The sequence below is a fragment of the Ursus maritimus genome, unplaced genomic scaffold, assembly GCF_017311325.1.
Source record: "Ursus maritimus isolate PB19 unplaced genomic scaffold, ASM1731132v1 scaffold_9, whole genome shotgun sequence".
Lineage (NCBI taxonomy): Eukaryota > Metazoa > Chordata > Mammalia > Carnivora > Ursidae > Ursus > Ursus maritimus.
This window is the reverse complement of record NW_024427107.1, coordinates 75,180,150-75,196,962: the sequence shown is the minus strand read 5'-3', so window position 1 is coordinate 75,196,962 and position 16,813 is coordinate 75,180,150. Positions and strand designations below refer to the sequence as shown.

At 41.3% G+C, this 16,813-nt stretch overlaps 1 pseudogene; it reads right to left on the bottom strand.

The window, feature by feature from the left end:
- Nucleotides 1-1,369: 1,369 nt before the first annotated feature.
- On the bottom strand, nucleotides 1,370-14,735 carry LOC103656750 (annotated as a pseudogene).
- Between the last annotated feature and the right edge of the window lie 2,078 nt (nucleotides 14,736-16,813).

Genomic DNA, 16,813 nt, shown 5'->3' with positions numbered 1-16,813 from the left:
TGCTTTCCTTTGACCTGGTTTGTGTTTTCCCGACTGTCACCTCGCTTGTGATGCATCATTACTCACTTATTTCATCTGCCTACCCCTGAAGCATCTGAATTTCTGGCTGCTGAGGTAATTTCTAGGATCTTTCAACTTTAAAATTGTGTGACTCCAGGCATCAGACGTGACTTCTGCTCTCAGGAATGTATTTTCAATCAATCAAAAAAATGATTGGGAATATAAAGGATCTAAGGATCACGGGTGGTGTCTTCATGATTCTCTGCCGAATTACTTCCCTCTCCTCTCCTGTGTATTTTTTCATGAAGGACGCCTGCACTGACTCCCCTCGGCGTGAATTCTATTATTCATGTATCTATGACAGATACGCAAAACTACAAAATCCTTACAAGGGATTTCTTTATCACAGCCAAAGTTAAGAGATCTGCTAATTGTTAATGCTAATAAAAGTAGCTGCTAGTACTTGGCTTTTAAAATAGAATTACGTGACAGGAACGCTCTGGTTCATTTTCCTCACACAGCCCATGTAATCACCATGTAACAAAATTAGCGATGGATGAGGCTTCAGTGAAAAGTCAGACTTAGCCATTTAGGAGACGGGAAGTATCTGAGATTATAAAAAAAAAAAAAAAACATTGCAACCTTTTTCGTGGATCCAGGGAGAAATTAAAGCACAACCAGAGGGATGTTTTTAAAGCATCCATCAGATCAGGTAACTTTGCCGTGAGGCAAAGGTTCACACCCGTGGCAATGTCACCACGCCCCAAATGACCTTCGCGACCTCACATTATGCCCCTTGTCTCAAGTTCTCGGTGGCTTCTTCATCTCCCATTGCCCCAGGCTCCTGGGTTCGTTTTGCGTTACTTTCCTTAAAGCTTCCTAGAGAGCAGGATTTTCACATTCTAGTCCCTCTGCCTGACACCATCCTCTTCCAGGTACAGATGCGCTGGCTACTTCTTCACCTCCATCAGCATGTGGGGCTTGGCCTTCTTGTTCTGCTGTACCCCTTTGCCTCCACCATTTTCTGTCTCTCCGTGCCCTGTGTGACTTCAAGCTCCTCCTACCGTCCTCACTCATCCCCTGCTTGATCCTGCCCCCTACCGATTCCAACCACACCTCACCCCAGCTCTCACTCCCCCACCTGAATCACAGCGACCTCTAACACTTGTCTCCCTGCACCATTTGAGGAAAAATGTCCGTTTGGGGCCCCGGGAAGTGTTCACAAGTCAAGTTTTGTCTGGGGTCTTATTTTCTAGGGTAAAGTGAATTAGTATGGTTGACAGCAGTAGGGTAGTTAAATGTTCCGTGTGGCGATCTGGCAGTGTTCAGCGTCAGATGGATAGAAGCTTTGTTTTGAATAGTGAATAATTTATTGGTAAGTGCGTGATTTTGGTGGCACTGATAAATTCATAGGAATAGGAGACAGTGTCAGGTCAAACAAATAGATATCACAAAATCGGTGGCTATTAGGTCTGTCACGTGGAAACCAAAGTTGCTCAGAAGCCAAACCTTAAGGAGACAGAGCCTCTCATTAGTCCATATGGAATAGTTCCATAATACTTAGAATCTGTAGAACCTTAGAGATCGTCACCTTCTAACCAAACATGACTCGTTGGCACATAATCATGGCTTGTAAAGAAATCTGACCGACTGCTGGTGAGGATTTTGTCACCTTCTAAACCAAGTATTTTTTTTTAAGATTGTATTTATTTATTTGAGAGAGAGAGAGCACAAGCAGGCAGAGTGCTAGACAGAAGGAGAGGGAGGGGAAGCAGGCTCTCCACTGAGCAGAGAGCCCGATACGGAGCTCGATCCTAGAACCCTGTGATCATGACCTAACCCCAAAGCAGACACCCAACCAACTGAGCCACCCAGGTGCCCCTAAACCAAAGTTTCTTATAAATATGTGATTTGGATCGCTAGAGCTTTTTGCAATCACAGTGTCACGTCTTTGGACGCCGTGAAAGTGTTGATTAAGATTTTCTACAAAGAAAACGTCTCAATTTTGTATGGAAGTCTCCACCGATGGTCCCCTACATGACAGTACTACCAGGGTATTCAGAAGCATAATTATATTCACAGCCATACAGAAAAGTATGGCCAAGTTGGAAGTTTTTTTCCCAGAACACCATGAAGCAAGGTTCTCTGTAGATATTGTCACCACAGGCCATAGATCTATTCTACAATACTTTCAATTTTGAGGGTGGTTGTGAGACTTCCAGAACACAAACAAACGAAACAAAAACATCTGAAGCATGTCTCAAAGCCTATGTGGGTGATCTACAATTTCAGGACGCCTCTGGCTCCAAAGAACCCCAGAAGACCCTAAGGACCTAAGCTTTTTAACCTAATGAATATTTCTTATATTTGTCCCTGCAATAATCTGTGTGGTTTGCTTTTGTCCACTGGAGAGCTACTCTATTATACTCTCACTATATTGGATTCTGGAGAGTCTGTCATTGAGAAAACCCCATCTCACCCCTGTCCACTGACCCAGGACAGGCAGAGGGAGACGGGAGGACGTGGAGCTAGAGGAGGAAGCTGAGAAAATGCTCCTTCGTTCTGGAACCAGGAGACACATTATCTCTCTACCCCCTCTACCCAAGGCATGGAGCGTTGAGGCCAATGAATTACTGTCTTTGCGTTCATGAATTTGAGTTGGAATTATGTCACTTGTTACCAAATAGCTCTGAATAATTCAGTAAGACGAGATTATTTTCCCTCACAGTTAGGATAATAACAATACCTACCTCTAGGATTACTGTTAGGGTGAAAATTTAAAACAAATCTCATGAAAATGATGGCAGATTATAAAATCCTAGATAGTCATTGCATGGAATTTTTGTTGTGGTTAATTATGGCTTGGGACTGGCGGCCTTAGCAGATGGGTAGATTCCATGTTGATTTAAATAAGTAGGGCATCTGGTTAAAGTTTCTCTGTATTATTTTTAAAAAGATTTTATTTATTTATCTGAGAGAGATAAAGAGAGAACAAGTGGAGAGAGGGGGAGAGGGAGAAGCAGGCTCCCCACTGAGCAAGGAGCCTGACACGGAACTCGATCCCAGGACCCGGGGATCATGACCTGAGCCCTGAGCCCAAGGCAGATGCTTAACCAACTGAGCCACTCAGGCGTCCAGCATTTCTTGGTATTATTTACCAAATAAAGGGACTGTGGAAAGGGAGAAAAGCTGCCCAACCATCTCCTTTGTCCTTTCCCCTGGAATCCTCATGCTCAAGACCCAAGTCGTATGCCATCTGGCTTCTGAAATCAGGAGGAAAAAAAAAAAAAAGCTGGTCTGTTCAGGATGGCATATCTCTAAAATCATGATTTTTAGCACTGGTTGAGTATCATATTATCTTTGGAACTAATAAAAATGAATGCTATTCCTAAAGACACCCTCTTTTAGTAGGTCTTGGGTGAGTGGCCCTCATAGGGATTTTCAGTCTGTGTAAGTTTCTGATTTATTCAGCAAGTATTTATGAGCAGTTTACTACACGTCTGACACTTAGTAATGACGAGCGAGACAAAATTCTGCCCCTACAGAGCATAGAATGCCCTGGGTATCTGGGTAGAGCAGAGAACTATTGTAAACATTTCCACTCGAAAATTTTGCTCCATGATTCACTGGTTAATTGGAACTGTGTCACTTTAAATCCAATCCAAGGCTCAGACCCCTGGGTCATATTCAGCTTAGTTAGCGGAATGTCTTAGCTCGATGTCTTTATTTAGTCCTATTATATTTGTTATGCATGAGGTCCTTTAGGAAACTGAAAATTCTGTCATTAACAATTTGAGATAATGGACATTCTAGATTATTGTACTAATGGTCAGTAAAATATACCCCAGGTTAAACAAAGGGCTCTCATGGGCATTATTTACAGTGAGACTGAAGGCTTAGATGTTTTAACAGTTTATGCTTTTCACAAAGAGATTTGATAGTGTGTTTGCACGCTGTAACATGAGAGCCCAGCAAATCAATATCTGTGATTGAAGAGCTGATATCCTTTCTCTGAGAGGCCACATTGGGTTGACATTTCACCTTTGAGGGCAACTCACTAAAAGCAGTGAGTTGGGAGGGGACACACAACAGGTCAACAAGATGAAACAAATCAACCCTAGAAACCATAAAGTGGAAGATACAAAGGTCATAATCTTCCTGTAGAAAAAACTAATACCATTCTTATTTGTTTACTTTTGCAAAGAAGACAAAGCCTTTGTCTTACCCACTCTTTTTCTTTTCTTGAACTCTCAACGAACGCTCACCTTTGTGCCTGTGAGAGGTGATGGGAAATGGGGGCTGATCCGAGGAGTCAGGACGTCAAAGTGTTAGTCCTGATGCTCGACTTACTCAACGTGCCCCTGAAATATTCATGTTGCCAGTTTTCTCTCTGCTGAGAAAGAGGGTTTACGAGATGAGCTCCAGCTCTAACCTTCTGATTCCATCTGCTTTGTTTGCAAATTCATCATCGTCTAATCCATCAATTATTAACATAAAATCTTTTGAATCAATGTTGCTATAAATAAAAACCTCCCAATTCTTTTATCTAAGCCACAGGTGAAATTGGGCAATATTCCTACCCACACTCCTCAGGATAGTTGTTTCTGGCAATGCATGAATTATTAACATGGCAGCAATGTTTACATTTAAGAGGTTCCGGCTCCACCTTTGATGCTGTGAAACTGACATCTGGAGTTCTCGTTTCAAGTGTATTCAATAAGGGTGTTCATTTTATTTACTTTGTGTGTGTGGGTTTAATGGGTATATACAAACCCAATCATCCCTAGTAACTTTTTTCTTTTCCCATTTTCCCTCTTCAAGTTCTGCAGAAGAGTCTTGTAGATGTTAGAAATGACGTCTCACTGGAAGAATGGTTAGGGAAGATTATACTTAGACAATGTTGCTTCATTGTATCAATCAATTATTTCAGACCAGCAGCCAGAAAATGCCTTGTGCTTTTGGAATATTGGTTATCTCTTTTACCCTGTTTGCTGGGTGATTTCAGAATAAAATCTTCTCTAAGTGTAAAGTATTTTACTGGTTTGAACATGATTTAAGCTTTTTCTCTCCTCTTTAAAACGTGGCTTCTTTTAACTGCCATCAGCAAAGAGGCAATAAACAGATCATTAGCACTGATGATGTCATAATGGGTAATGGAAAACCATTAATTTTCATAATATCATCATTAATTATAGCTAACATTGAAATGCAGTGGGGCTGACTTTGTCTTATTAAATGAAGCAAATGCTTTGAAATATTAATTAGTAAAATCAATCTCAATAAATTGGTGATAGCAAAATTTATTGTTTAAAAACGTTTAAGCACACAAAGTAAAGAAAGTTTTGTAGTTTAAGAAGACACCATTAGTATAATTTAGTGCTTCCATTTTACATCACATTATGCCTTGGAAAATCACCAGAAAATTCCAGGAATGTCTGTTAATTTTTCTCAATCTCGGTTTTCATCATCATACTGAGAATATGGCCTATCTCCTACGTTAGTGTGTGGATTCAGTGAGATCATTAATGGGAAAGCATTTTTAAATAATCAAACGCCTTATACCTGTGAGGGATCACTTCTTACTCCAAAAGGCAAGATGGGCTTGGCTGGAGGAAGGTACACCCTTCACTGTGCATTTCCAAAATAGTAACCATAGTTTCACCAAAGATCACAAATAGTCAAGTTATTAAGTAATCCTGTGTGCCTGCCACGTTGTCAAAGCCTTCAGGTGGATTATTTCATGTAATCTTCATAACAAACATTTGAGGAAGATATTTTAATGCTCATCTCACCAAAAACAAAACAAAGAAGATTCATGAGGCCAAGTTCCTTGCTCAAGGTCACAGAGGTGACGAGTGATGGCACCAGACCTCGTTTATCACAGAGCCCACATCCTTAAACACAGGCTAGTCTGTCTAAGAGAATATCTAGGCAGCTCCCCCGGATCAGTCTACATCATCAAGCCTCTGGTGGACCAGTTGGTTTTCTGTAATTTATTTTATTTAGGTCAGCATGTGAGGGAGGAACCCGTGAAGAGACTGAGGTTGGAGAAGGAATCCTAGGAGAAGGTACTTGAGCTGGCCTGACACGTGAATGGGACTTGGTGAGAAGACTATATTTGTATGGCCTCCAACTGAGTGAATGCCAATTTTGCTATCATCTCTATGTCAGTACCCAAAGTTCGGGGAGATGCAGTTTGCTTTTAAGATGTATGGCATTTTATCTGATCCTAAGTAGTAAATTTTAATCCTTATTTTTTGAAGAAATTGAATTTGAAAAACCAACAAATAAAACTTCATGGTCTGTGCTCCTGTGCTCTCATAATACTGTGTACATACGCCAGTTATGACTCTTGCTAACTTATATGTCACTTCATTTGTTTTCATTTTCCTCTTGACTCAGCAATTCTCAGAAACCGTGAACACCGCTCATTTTAGGAGTGAGCATATCATAGGGATTAAGACTCTGTCTCCACCCCCAAAACAAGGTAGTGGTGTGATTATAGGCAAATTATCTTTTAAAACATAATTTTCCTCATATTAAAATGGGGCTAATAATAATGTGAAATTATAGTTTTCTTGGGATGATTAAATGAGACGGCATATAGTACACGGCTTGTGGAAGTAACTCAAAATATGGAGTCTGTTATAGTCACCAACCAACAACTAGCCTGAAATAGGAAACCATCAATTTTGAATTAATTGATGAATTGATAACAGGTTGGAAATATCCAGAGCTGTCCATAAATAAAACCACTTCCTGTGAAATAGTAAACTTCCTATCATTATTAAGGAAGACATGAGATGCACACCCGGTGAGTGTGTAACAAGATGATAGCTTATGAAAGTATAGATTCAATCCTGCCCAAGCCTTCATGTCTGTGAGTCTGAGCTGCAAATTAAATTCAGTATCATCTAAGATTCTTTTAGAGATGTGTTTCCATTTGTCTCTGAAATAATGAAACAGTATAATATTGATGTAATTTACACTTGAGGATCACATTAGCAAGAGCTTTATTTATAAACCATGGCCTTTGCATGTAGAAATTTATGTTTTCATGTCCACTGCTAAAAGGATTGTGTTAGGAGCTATTTCTCAATCTCTCACTTTGCCAAGAAGATGGTGGCAAAATGAATATTGTCTGCTTAATTATTGATGCTGCATTGATTTGTTTCCTCATAGTCCAAGCAACAGCAACAACAAAAAATCCATTCAGAAATATAAGCAATAAAGTCACGGATAAAACTTACAGTAACTTGAGAAAAAATATATTTAGCTGGATCTGGCTAATCTTTCAAATTTAATTTCCGTTCATTTAAAATGGAGGCTATAAGGAATGGAGGGCCATTTTAGCAAAGCGAAATAAAAATTGATTTATATCAATATTTAGGACTTACTATGTGTTAAGCATAGACTAGACATTTTTATACACCCTATCACCATCCATCCAATGTGTCCCTCGAGGCTGGCCGGATTATGACTATTTTACAGATGGACAATGACAGAGAATGAATTTTTTAAGTTTTCTATCTTTTTTTGGAGAAAGTGACAAAGTAGAGGTTGATCAGACCCCAGTGTACTTTCTCTTTCCATTGCTACTTGGAGTTTAAATCATGATCTTTTCCATATATTATTCCCTCAATATTCCCCCTGTTTTCTCTGCTAAGTGTCTGTTGTGATAAGATTGGTGTGGGCCAAAATAGCTAAATCGTGGAAGGAGCCGAGATGCCCTTCAACAGATGACTGGATTAAGAAGTTGTGGTCCATATATACAATGGAATATTACTCAGTCATCAGAAAGAACGATTTCTCAACATTTGCTGCAACATGGACGGCACTGGAGGAGATAATGCTAAGCGAAATAAGTCAAGCAGAGAAGGACAATTATCATATGGTTTCACTCATTTATGGAACATAAGAAGTAGGAAGATCGGTAGGGGAAGAAAGGGAAGAAGAAAGGGGGAGTAAACAGAAGGGGGAATGAACCATGAGAGACTATGGACTCTGGGAAACAAACTGAGGGCTTCAGAGGGGAGGGGTTGGGGGAATGGGGTAGGCCAGTGATGGGTATTAAGGAGGGCACATATTGCATGGTGCACTGGGTGTTATATGCAAGTAATGAATCATGGAACTTTACATTAAAAACTAGGGATGTACTGTATGGTGACTAACATAATATAATAAAAAAATATTATTAAAAAAAATTGGTGTGGGCCAAGGTCCCAGGACCCCATATGATGTCAATGGGCTTGATACAAGAGCAAGTAGAAATAACACACATTTGTTAAGCTGTTCACATAATAACACATAAGTCATAGGGGAAATCAGCTGAAAAGTCAGAAAGAGGGTCAGAATGCTAAAAATGGAACCACGGTGTTCAAGTTCTTCAATCTGTGGTACAGCCTGCTAGCCCTCTACCAAAATCCATCCTTCCTCTCTTCATTGTAGCATCATGGCAAGTCCTAGCGAAACGTCATCCATGCCCTGCCTTGCAGTCTTGGGTGGCCAGGTTCCTATCATCTTCGCTGGAGTATGAGCAGGAATTCCATGTGCTGGTTTGGGACTGAGGCTTTTAAGTGTGACGGTGCGTATCCTCCAGCGTCTCCTTCCACTGGCTGGACGCAACGAGCAAGGTTCGAGGGGAGGTTAGCGACATGCGATGGATGCAAATTAAATTCCTGAAAGGCTCTTGCTAACGTACCCGATCTAGGCTATATGACAGAGGGTAAAGTTAACTGGGCTGCCTGTTTTCTTCTTTCTTTTTCTTCTTCTGTGTTCTGATCCTTTGGGGACCATTGTGACCCTTCTTTTTACTTTCTGGGCTGGACTTCGTCCATGATTTTCCATTTATGTAAATGCTGTGCATCACATGATATTGAATAGCATTCTGTAATTTCAAGTGATATGCACTGGTTCCTAATTTAAGTGATATCACTGTTATTAGGGGAATGCTGGGCCTCAAAGATATCCACGTCCTAATCCCAGGGATTTATACGTCATGTTGCATGAGAGGGGAAAATTAAGGTTACAGATGGAGTTAATTGTTAATCAGCTGACCTTGAGTGGGGGGAAGGGGGTTATCCTGGGTTACCTGTGTGGGTCCAATGTAATCCCCACCGTCCTTATGAAGGAGAGAAGTCAGGACAGCCAGAGTCAGGGTCACAGAGAGATTTGAAGAAGCTACACTTCCAGCTTTGAAGATGGAGAGAAGGGCCACGTGCCAGGGAATAAAGGAAGCTTCCAGAAACCGGGAAAGATACAGAGAAAAGAATTCTTTCCTACAGGCTTCAGTAGGAACATAACTGTGTGGACATCTTGATGTTAGCCCAGCGAGATCCCTCTCAGATTCTGATCAGCAGAACTGTAAGATAATACATTTGTGTTGCTTGAAGGCCCTGATTTTGTAATCATCTGTTACATCAATAAGAAACTATACATGCTGCAGCTGAATTAGAAGTTACTCGGTCCGTATCCAAGATACCCCCTTCTGTCTTTGACAGCACCTAGAATATTACATGGCCCACATTTACCCTTCGCTCTAAAGTCGATGGAAAGGTGTAATGCCCAGCCTTCAGAAGCAGTCTTAGAAAATCAAGGTGTGTTTTCTTCAGCAAACTTGAACCAACTACAAAAGGACAGCTGGTGCCACAATGATGTAGAAACTCGGAGTTGTCACATCTTCTCCGGGGAGCACGCATGCGTGTGCAACCCAAATTCAACAGGAGCCCCTGAAGTGAACCTTGTCATAAGCAATCAACATCTATCCAAGGATTCTGGCCCAATGTACTGATAAACACCAGTGGACAGGTCTGGGACAATTTAGGAGAGACATGTGTGTTGAGAATAGAGAAAATCAGCTCTAGGGCTCATCATGGTCATTTTTATTAATACATCCACCGAGGGCACAAATGATGCCAAACAAGGAAGGGATGCGAATATGAATCAGGGTAAATGCAGCACAGAGGGGGATGGAGTGAGACACAGGTCTGTGGAAGCGAACATCGCTCTTTCACAGACACCATTAAAAGGGACGCATTCCGCGCGCTCCACTTTTTAGCTCTTGTGTTCTTTTCTCCCTGAAAATACTGCAGAAGTGGCTTACATTTTATTATTGTTATTAATATTACATAGAACAGTTATTGCAGTACTAATAAAAAAGAATATTTCGTGCTTATAATCTCTCTTTCTAGGAGAAGAATAAGCCTCTCTTGAAAGTCCAGAGTAAAGCATTTGCATCTTCATTTTATGAGTATAATTAGCACATTTGTCGGTGCTGTCATCAATGATAATCAACATCATAATAGCCCCTTATGTTTGTATAGCCATATACAATTTACCAAGCATTTCCCCAGCCTTTATCATGTTATATCCACCTTCTCGCTGGATTTTATTAATGATTCTTAGGGGAAGGCAGGACAGGGAGGGATGCCTCCACATTTTTTTTTAAAAGAGGGAAACAAAGGTTCAAAGAGAGGCACAGCTAGTCTTGGATTAGGTCCCTAGACCCCTAGTCTACTAAATTTTGAGTTAGACGAAGCCATGTCAAGGTCATTTCCCTCAAAAACTTTCATTCTTGATGCTGTTCTAGGTTTTGTTTTGTGCAATTTCACATCGACACTGCTATCCTTTCCTACTATTTCATGATAAGGTAAGACTATTCCGTGACTTGAAAGACAGCCCAGATGTCAGCCAAACGTGGTCTTCATTTACTTAAACCAAAATGTGTGAAATTCCTTTGTGTGACTCCCTCCTATGAAAACTATCTGCACACTAAGGGAGAGTTTCTCGGGACACGCTTAGTAAATCTTACAGTGTCATTTAAATAATTGGAAATTTGAGATCCCTGCCAGGTCCTTGGAGTCATTATCTTATATTGTGTAGACTGTGTTGTAAGCAGAAATTATTAGGAAGAGCAAGGAATCAGACAGGCGTGATTAGAATCCTAGGTTTACCTGTACCCAGCAAATGGAATGTATATGATTCCCTTGAGTAGTACTGATAAACAGGAGTTAGTGGGACCACTTTAATATCTGGCTGTGAAGAGTTAAATTCGGTAAGTCAGTTATGCTATGCAAGGCAGAGTAAAGTTTAATTAAATATGCCTATTATAGGATTATTGTTATTATATTGTTGTCCCTTAAATAACAATCCAATTATCTCAAACGATGTTGTGTGGTCAAGTGTGCCAAGACAAATGGACATTGGTCTAGTCTATTCTGTAGCTTTCCTCATCCTCTGATTCTGTCTCTGTATTGTCTTGAAAATGTTTGAAGCTGTTTTGCCATTTTGAGAGCACTGTCACCCATGTTAGACAGCCATCACTGTCTGGATTTCTCTCTTAGGTCAACTTTCATGATCACTTTGTTTCTATGCTGTGTGTTTACATCTTAGGACAGAATACAGCAGGTACCTCACATGAGAGAGGTGCCCTCGGGTTAATATATATGTTCTTTTGGGTTTTTTGGAGGCTTCATTATATAGGCATGATTAATTAACTGATTGGCCATTGGTGACTGAATCAACCTCCAGTCTCTCTCCTTTCCCCCGAAATCAGGGGGTAGGATTGAAAGTTCCAACCTTCTAATCACAGCGCTGTTTCCCTTGACCACCAGACCCCATCCTTAGGTATTTTCCAAAAGCCACCTCATTAACATAGCAAAAGACACCTGTCTGCTCTCATCACAAGAAATTCCAAGGGATTTTAGGAGCTCTATGCCAGGAAAGGGGCGAAAACCAAATATATATTTCTTACAAAAGAGACTATCACAGTTATCAATAATAAACCATATATGATTAATATATCAATAAAGGAAGAAGGCAAATGGAACTTTGGCCAATATTTACCACTTACATGGTGTGATTGTAATGCTTTAGGGTGTCACCCAAGCCTACCATTCTGGTTCTCAGTTCTATCCAAACCCAACAAGTACAAGTACATAATGAGGTGTCAGACACTGAGCAGAGAGGAAATAAAAGTAAACAGGACAAAAATCACAACTCCCCATCCAGAAGGAGGATTAGGGCAGGTATGGGAAAAAAAGTGAGTGTGATCCTTGATAGAACTAGGTACAAGTTTCAGATACTTTACCAAGATGAGTTCACCTAATGTCTGTTTTATCAAGGAAGGTGTTATCATCCCTGTGTTTTCAGAGGAGAAGAGTGAGGACCACAGTGCCTCAGTCACTGGCCCAAAGTCACACAGCAGGTGTGAGTAGTCTGATTCCAATGCCCTTGCACTTTCCTTGATAATGTGAGTGGGTTGTACTCCAGATGTAAGGAGTTATAGGCACCTATGTTCTGGATCTAGCTTATAGGAAGAAATAGGGACAGTAGGTGGAATCAGGTGCCCGGGGGAGAGACTTCCTTGTCTAGCTCCAGTACCCACTTGACTTTTCTAAGAACAATTAAGACTGTGTAAGGAGAAAAGAAAAAGAAAGCAAGAAAGCAGAATAAGAAGAGGAATCAGCAGTGTGAACGCAGCCAGGAGTTCACCTCACTACTTATAAACCTTAATTAAACCTAATTTGTAAATCTTAATTGAACCACATGTACAGGCATTAATGAAGCAGTATCATAACAGTGCTCTCCCAGTAAGACAACACACTAATACTAAATACTTATATTCCTGGAAAATGTACTCACGTGGGCCTCATCAAAGCATAATGGGGAAGTAGATAAACAATTAATCTCATTAATTGCAATCAAAGGACAAAGAGTACAAACTAGTTGCCTAGAGGAATCAACTTTGCCAGATTTCCTCACAAACAGATATGGTGCTAATGAAGTGAGAGTGTGAAGTGAGTGAACATCTGAGGAATTAAAAGACTCCGCTGGAATGTCATGAGAAGGACGTTCGAACTGGGGAAAACCAAGGCCTTCTCATGCAAAAGTCAATCTATGCAAGATTCCTCTTAGATTCGCCCCTTCATTTATTCAACAAACCGACGCCTACCACCCGCTCTGGGAAGCCGTTTACAAGCCCTGTGTGCATCACATCACCACTCCGTGCACCTTAAACTTACACAGTGGGACGTGGCAATTATATCTCAATAAAGCCGGAGGAAAAACACACCCGCTCTGTATGCTGCCAGCGTGTTCTTGAAAATGAGGCCTTGATGAGAAGATGTGTAACAAGAGAGACTGAGGGACAATTTTGGGTCAGATACTTTCATAAGTATCTCATTCAATGTGTTTAAAAAAAACCAAAACGTATACAGAACCTTGAGAGTCTGGTGTTACTAATCACATTTTATAGATAAAAGTATTTTGAGGTTCAGTAATTTGCTCCCTTTCATATTTAGTGAGTATGTAGACAAGAGGACTTAATAAAGCATCTGATTCTCTAGACCACAGTTATTACAAAATACTTATTATATATATACATATATATAATATTTATATGTCATATATGCATTATTTATATATGTCTAGACCAGCTCCGTAAGCAGACTTGTTGGCGGAGATTGGACTCTTACTTCTTCTGTCAAGCTTCAGAGGTTGTCCTCTAGGAAATCCCCTCTCGGCCTTGATTACACACCCTAATCGTCAGGCTGACACCCCCAGACAGCTGCTTTTACTTTTACTCGAGGCACCACGTGATGCTCTTCCTCTCAGTGGCCCCTGCGTCTGTGTGCCACAAGGCAACTGTTACCTTTTATATTCTTGTTGCCACTTCCCCCGGTGTCCTTCTGGTCTACCCAGTATCTTTATTCCAGCTGTGGTCCCAATGATCCTGAAATGGGAGCATGACTTTCCTCATTCAGGGTCCGCAGTGATCCAGATCTTTCCTGATCTTCACACATTAACTCCAGAATGAGTCCAACAGTGCTGCTTTATGAGTGTGTCCCTGTTCCTTTTCCCTTCCCTTTGTCCAGCTTGCCTGCCCTGCTGTTACCTCAGGAACATCTCAGCTGATCCCTCAATATTGGGTTCAGTTGACACCTCTGTGACTTCTTCCTTTTGTCAGCGAAAAAAGGCAAAACCTCCCAGGTTTGTGCTTGGTCCATTTCTCCACTAATGGAGTATAGTCACTTGTTTTCATGTGCTGATTTTACCATATGGTGAATTTCTAAACTGAAGGGTTCACCATATTTATCTTGGCATCCTCAGCATAGGGCAATGGGGACTATTTCTGTTGAATATATGAATAAAACTGAAAAGGTCTGACACCAAACTGCATGCAGTTGATCTCCCCAATGCCCTCACTCCCCAGAAACAAAGTAAGGAAGAGGCCAGTTCTTCCCGACTATAGATAGCATGAGGAAGTTATTACTCAGACCATGAGCTTGTGGTTTGCAACTACCCATAGCAAATATGGATCTCCTTCTTCCAAAACCAGGGAGGAGCTCTGTTTGCCCATGACGTCTGCATAGGCCTTAGATAGTAAAATGTCCTCTTCCCCTCTTTACATTCCAACTGGCCCAAGTTCTCAAGGCCCAATATCAATCTTGCTTTTGTCCACCAAAGGACATCCAAATCCTTCTAAGTGGTGCCTCATCATTGAGCTTTGAGTCCCTTCAATCTATTCTCCTAAGAGTTTCTTGAAAGATCTTACAACACAACACACACATACACATACACACACACAGAGGGATATTTGATGGTATTACTTCACTGCTGACATAATTTAATGTTTCAGGGATGAAGGCCTAAGTCATCTGATTGTCCTTGAAGGCTTCCATGATCCCTCTCCTGCTCACCTCCACGGGCGCTCTTACTCCATCCTCCGTCGACATTACACGTTCTAATCGTGCATTGTTGCTTTGTGTTCTCTAAACCATGCCATCTCTAATTTTAGCCTTTTAAAAGAAATAGTATTTCTTTTAGAGTGGTCTGAGGTTTATAGAAAAACTGAGCAGAAAATAGAGAGAGCTCTCTTATACGCTTGTCCACACACTCCAACCCTCACAGTCTCCCCTGTTATTAAGACATGTTTGGAGTCCTTAGACAGTGGAATTACATTTGGCTGCTGGGATCTACAGCCCACAGTTCCTTAGAGAGGGACAGGGCTGAAATCCCCCGCTAAAACGTCTATAGAATGACCCATGCCTCATCTAAGTGCTTCCTGGATCCAGGGACACTAATCACTGTATCAAGCAGAGCAGCTCACAGCAGAGTTCGGCCTTAAGGACACCTCCTTTATAAAAGAGAACATGATTTTTTCTTTGCCTTACTGGATTGCTGTGAAGTGAGTATCAAAGGAACAAGGGGTATTGGAGGATAGTATGCACCATAAAATAACTCAACAAATGATAGCGGGGAGAAATGTCTTACATATTTCCCTCCAACTCTGCCTTAGAAGGGCACCAGAACGATCTTGTGTGGGCACTACTCTGCTTCTTCCTCTAGGTACCCTTGACCTATGACGCAGGCGTGACAGGAAACAATGATAGGCCAATCATATTAAAACATACTTTACATCTATGTCATTTTCAGTGATCTGATAGTATAAAATTAAAGATGACCCTTGATTATTAAACATACTCTTGAGCTATGAAGCGCTCTTATCTCAAAGTTGTATGATATTGAAGGCACATGAAATTTAAAAATATTCATCCATTTTCCAGGAGTGGATTGCCTTTATCCTACATTTGATTAACTATTGTGTCTTAAAAAATAAATACATATGAGTTGAATAAAGGACAGAGGAAGCAAAAGTGAAAATACACCATGGGCTTGAGCTGGGACAGAGACAAGGCAAAGCTGTGGGCACGTCTGCCTGTGGTCAGGGGGACCAGGCACAGGCCAGAAGGCGAAGAAGCCGGTGGGCAGTGAGAAGGAGCAAAGCAAAGGAATCGTGTTCCTGTGATGGCACCTGACATGTAATTCTCGGATACGTGAATGAACCAAAGGAGTTATGCTAACTCAATAAGCCGTGTGTATAATGTTTCCATGTGTCAACACCTACTTTGGGCCAGGAAATCATTACATCCATTATTTCTTTAATTTTTATCCCCTCACTTTAGAGGAGGAGATTATCACTGGAAATGCTAATCACCTGTCTGAATTTATACACTGAGTCAAAGATTTAGGATTATAGTCCCTTACAGGTCGGATTGTAGTCTGGTTTTGGTTTGTTGTTTTGTTTTGTTTTTAAGAGAGAGAAAGAGCATGGCAAGCACACAAGGTGGGGGACTGGGTGGGGTAGGGCAGAGGGGGAGGGGAGAAAGACTCCCAAGCAGCCTCCATGCCCAGCGCAGAGCTGATGTGGGGTTTGATTTCGGGACCCTTACTGAGCAGAAATCAAGATCGATCCCTTCGCCAACTGAGCCACCCAGGCATCCCAAGTCTGTGTTCTTTTTTTTTTTTTTTTAAGATTTTATTTTTATTTATTCGACAGAGAGAGAGACAGCCAGCGAGAGAGGGAACACAAGTAGGGGGAGTGGGAGAGGAAGAAGCAGGCTCCTAGCGGAGGAGCCTGATGTGGGGCTCGATCCCATAATGCCGGGATCACGCCCTGAGCCGAAGGCAGACGCTTAACCGCTGTGCCACCCAGGCGCCCCTCAAGTCTGTGTTCTTAACCATGGGTTTGAGAGTCTCTGATGGTAATATTTTCTATGATAGATTGTTGGTTCTAAGTATTCATAGGTTTTTTGGGGCCGTACGGTCTCTGCTTGCGGCTACTCAACTCTGCATGAAAGCTGCTGCGGACCGCATGTAAATGCGTGAGGATGTCTGTGTTCCAATAAAACTTTATTTGCAAAAATGGGCAGCAGGCTAGATTTGGCCTATGCAGCATAATGTGGAAATATTTCAAGGCAGTGTTTCTCAAATTATTTCTGGCAGAGCTCAGAGCTACTGTACAACATTATTT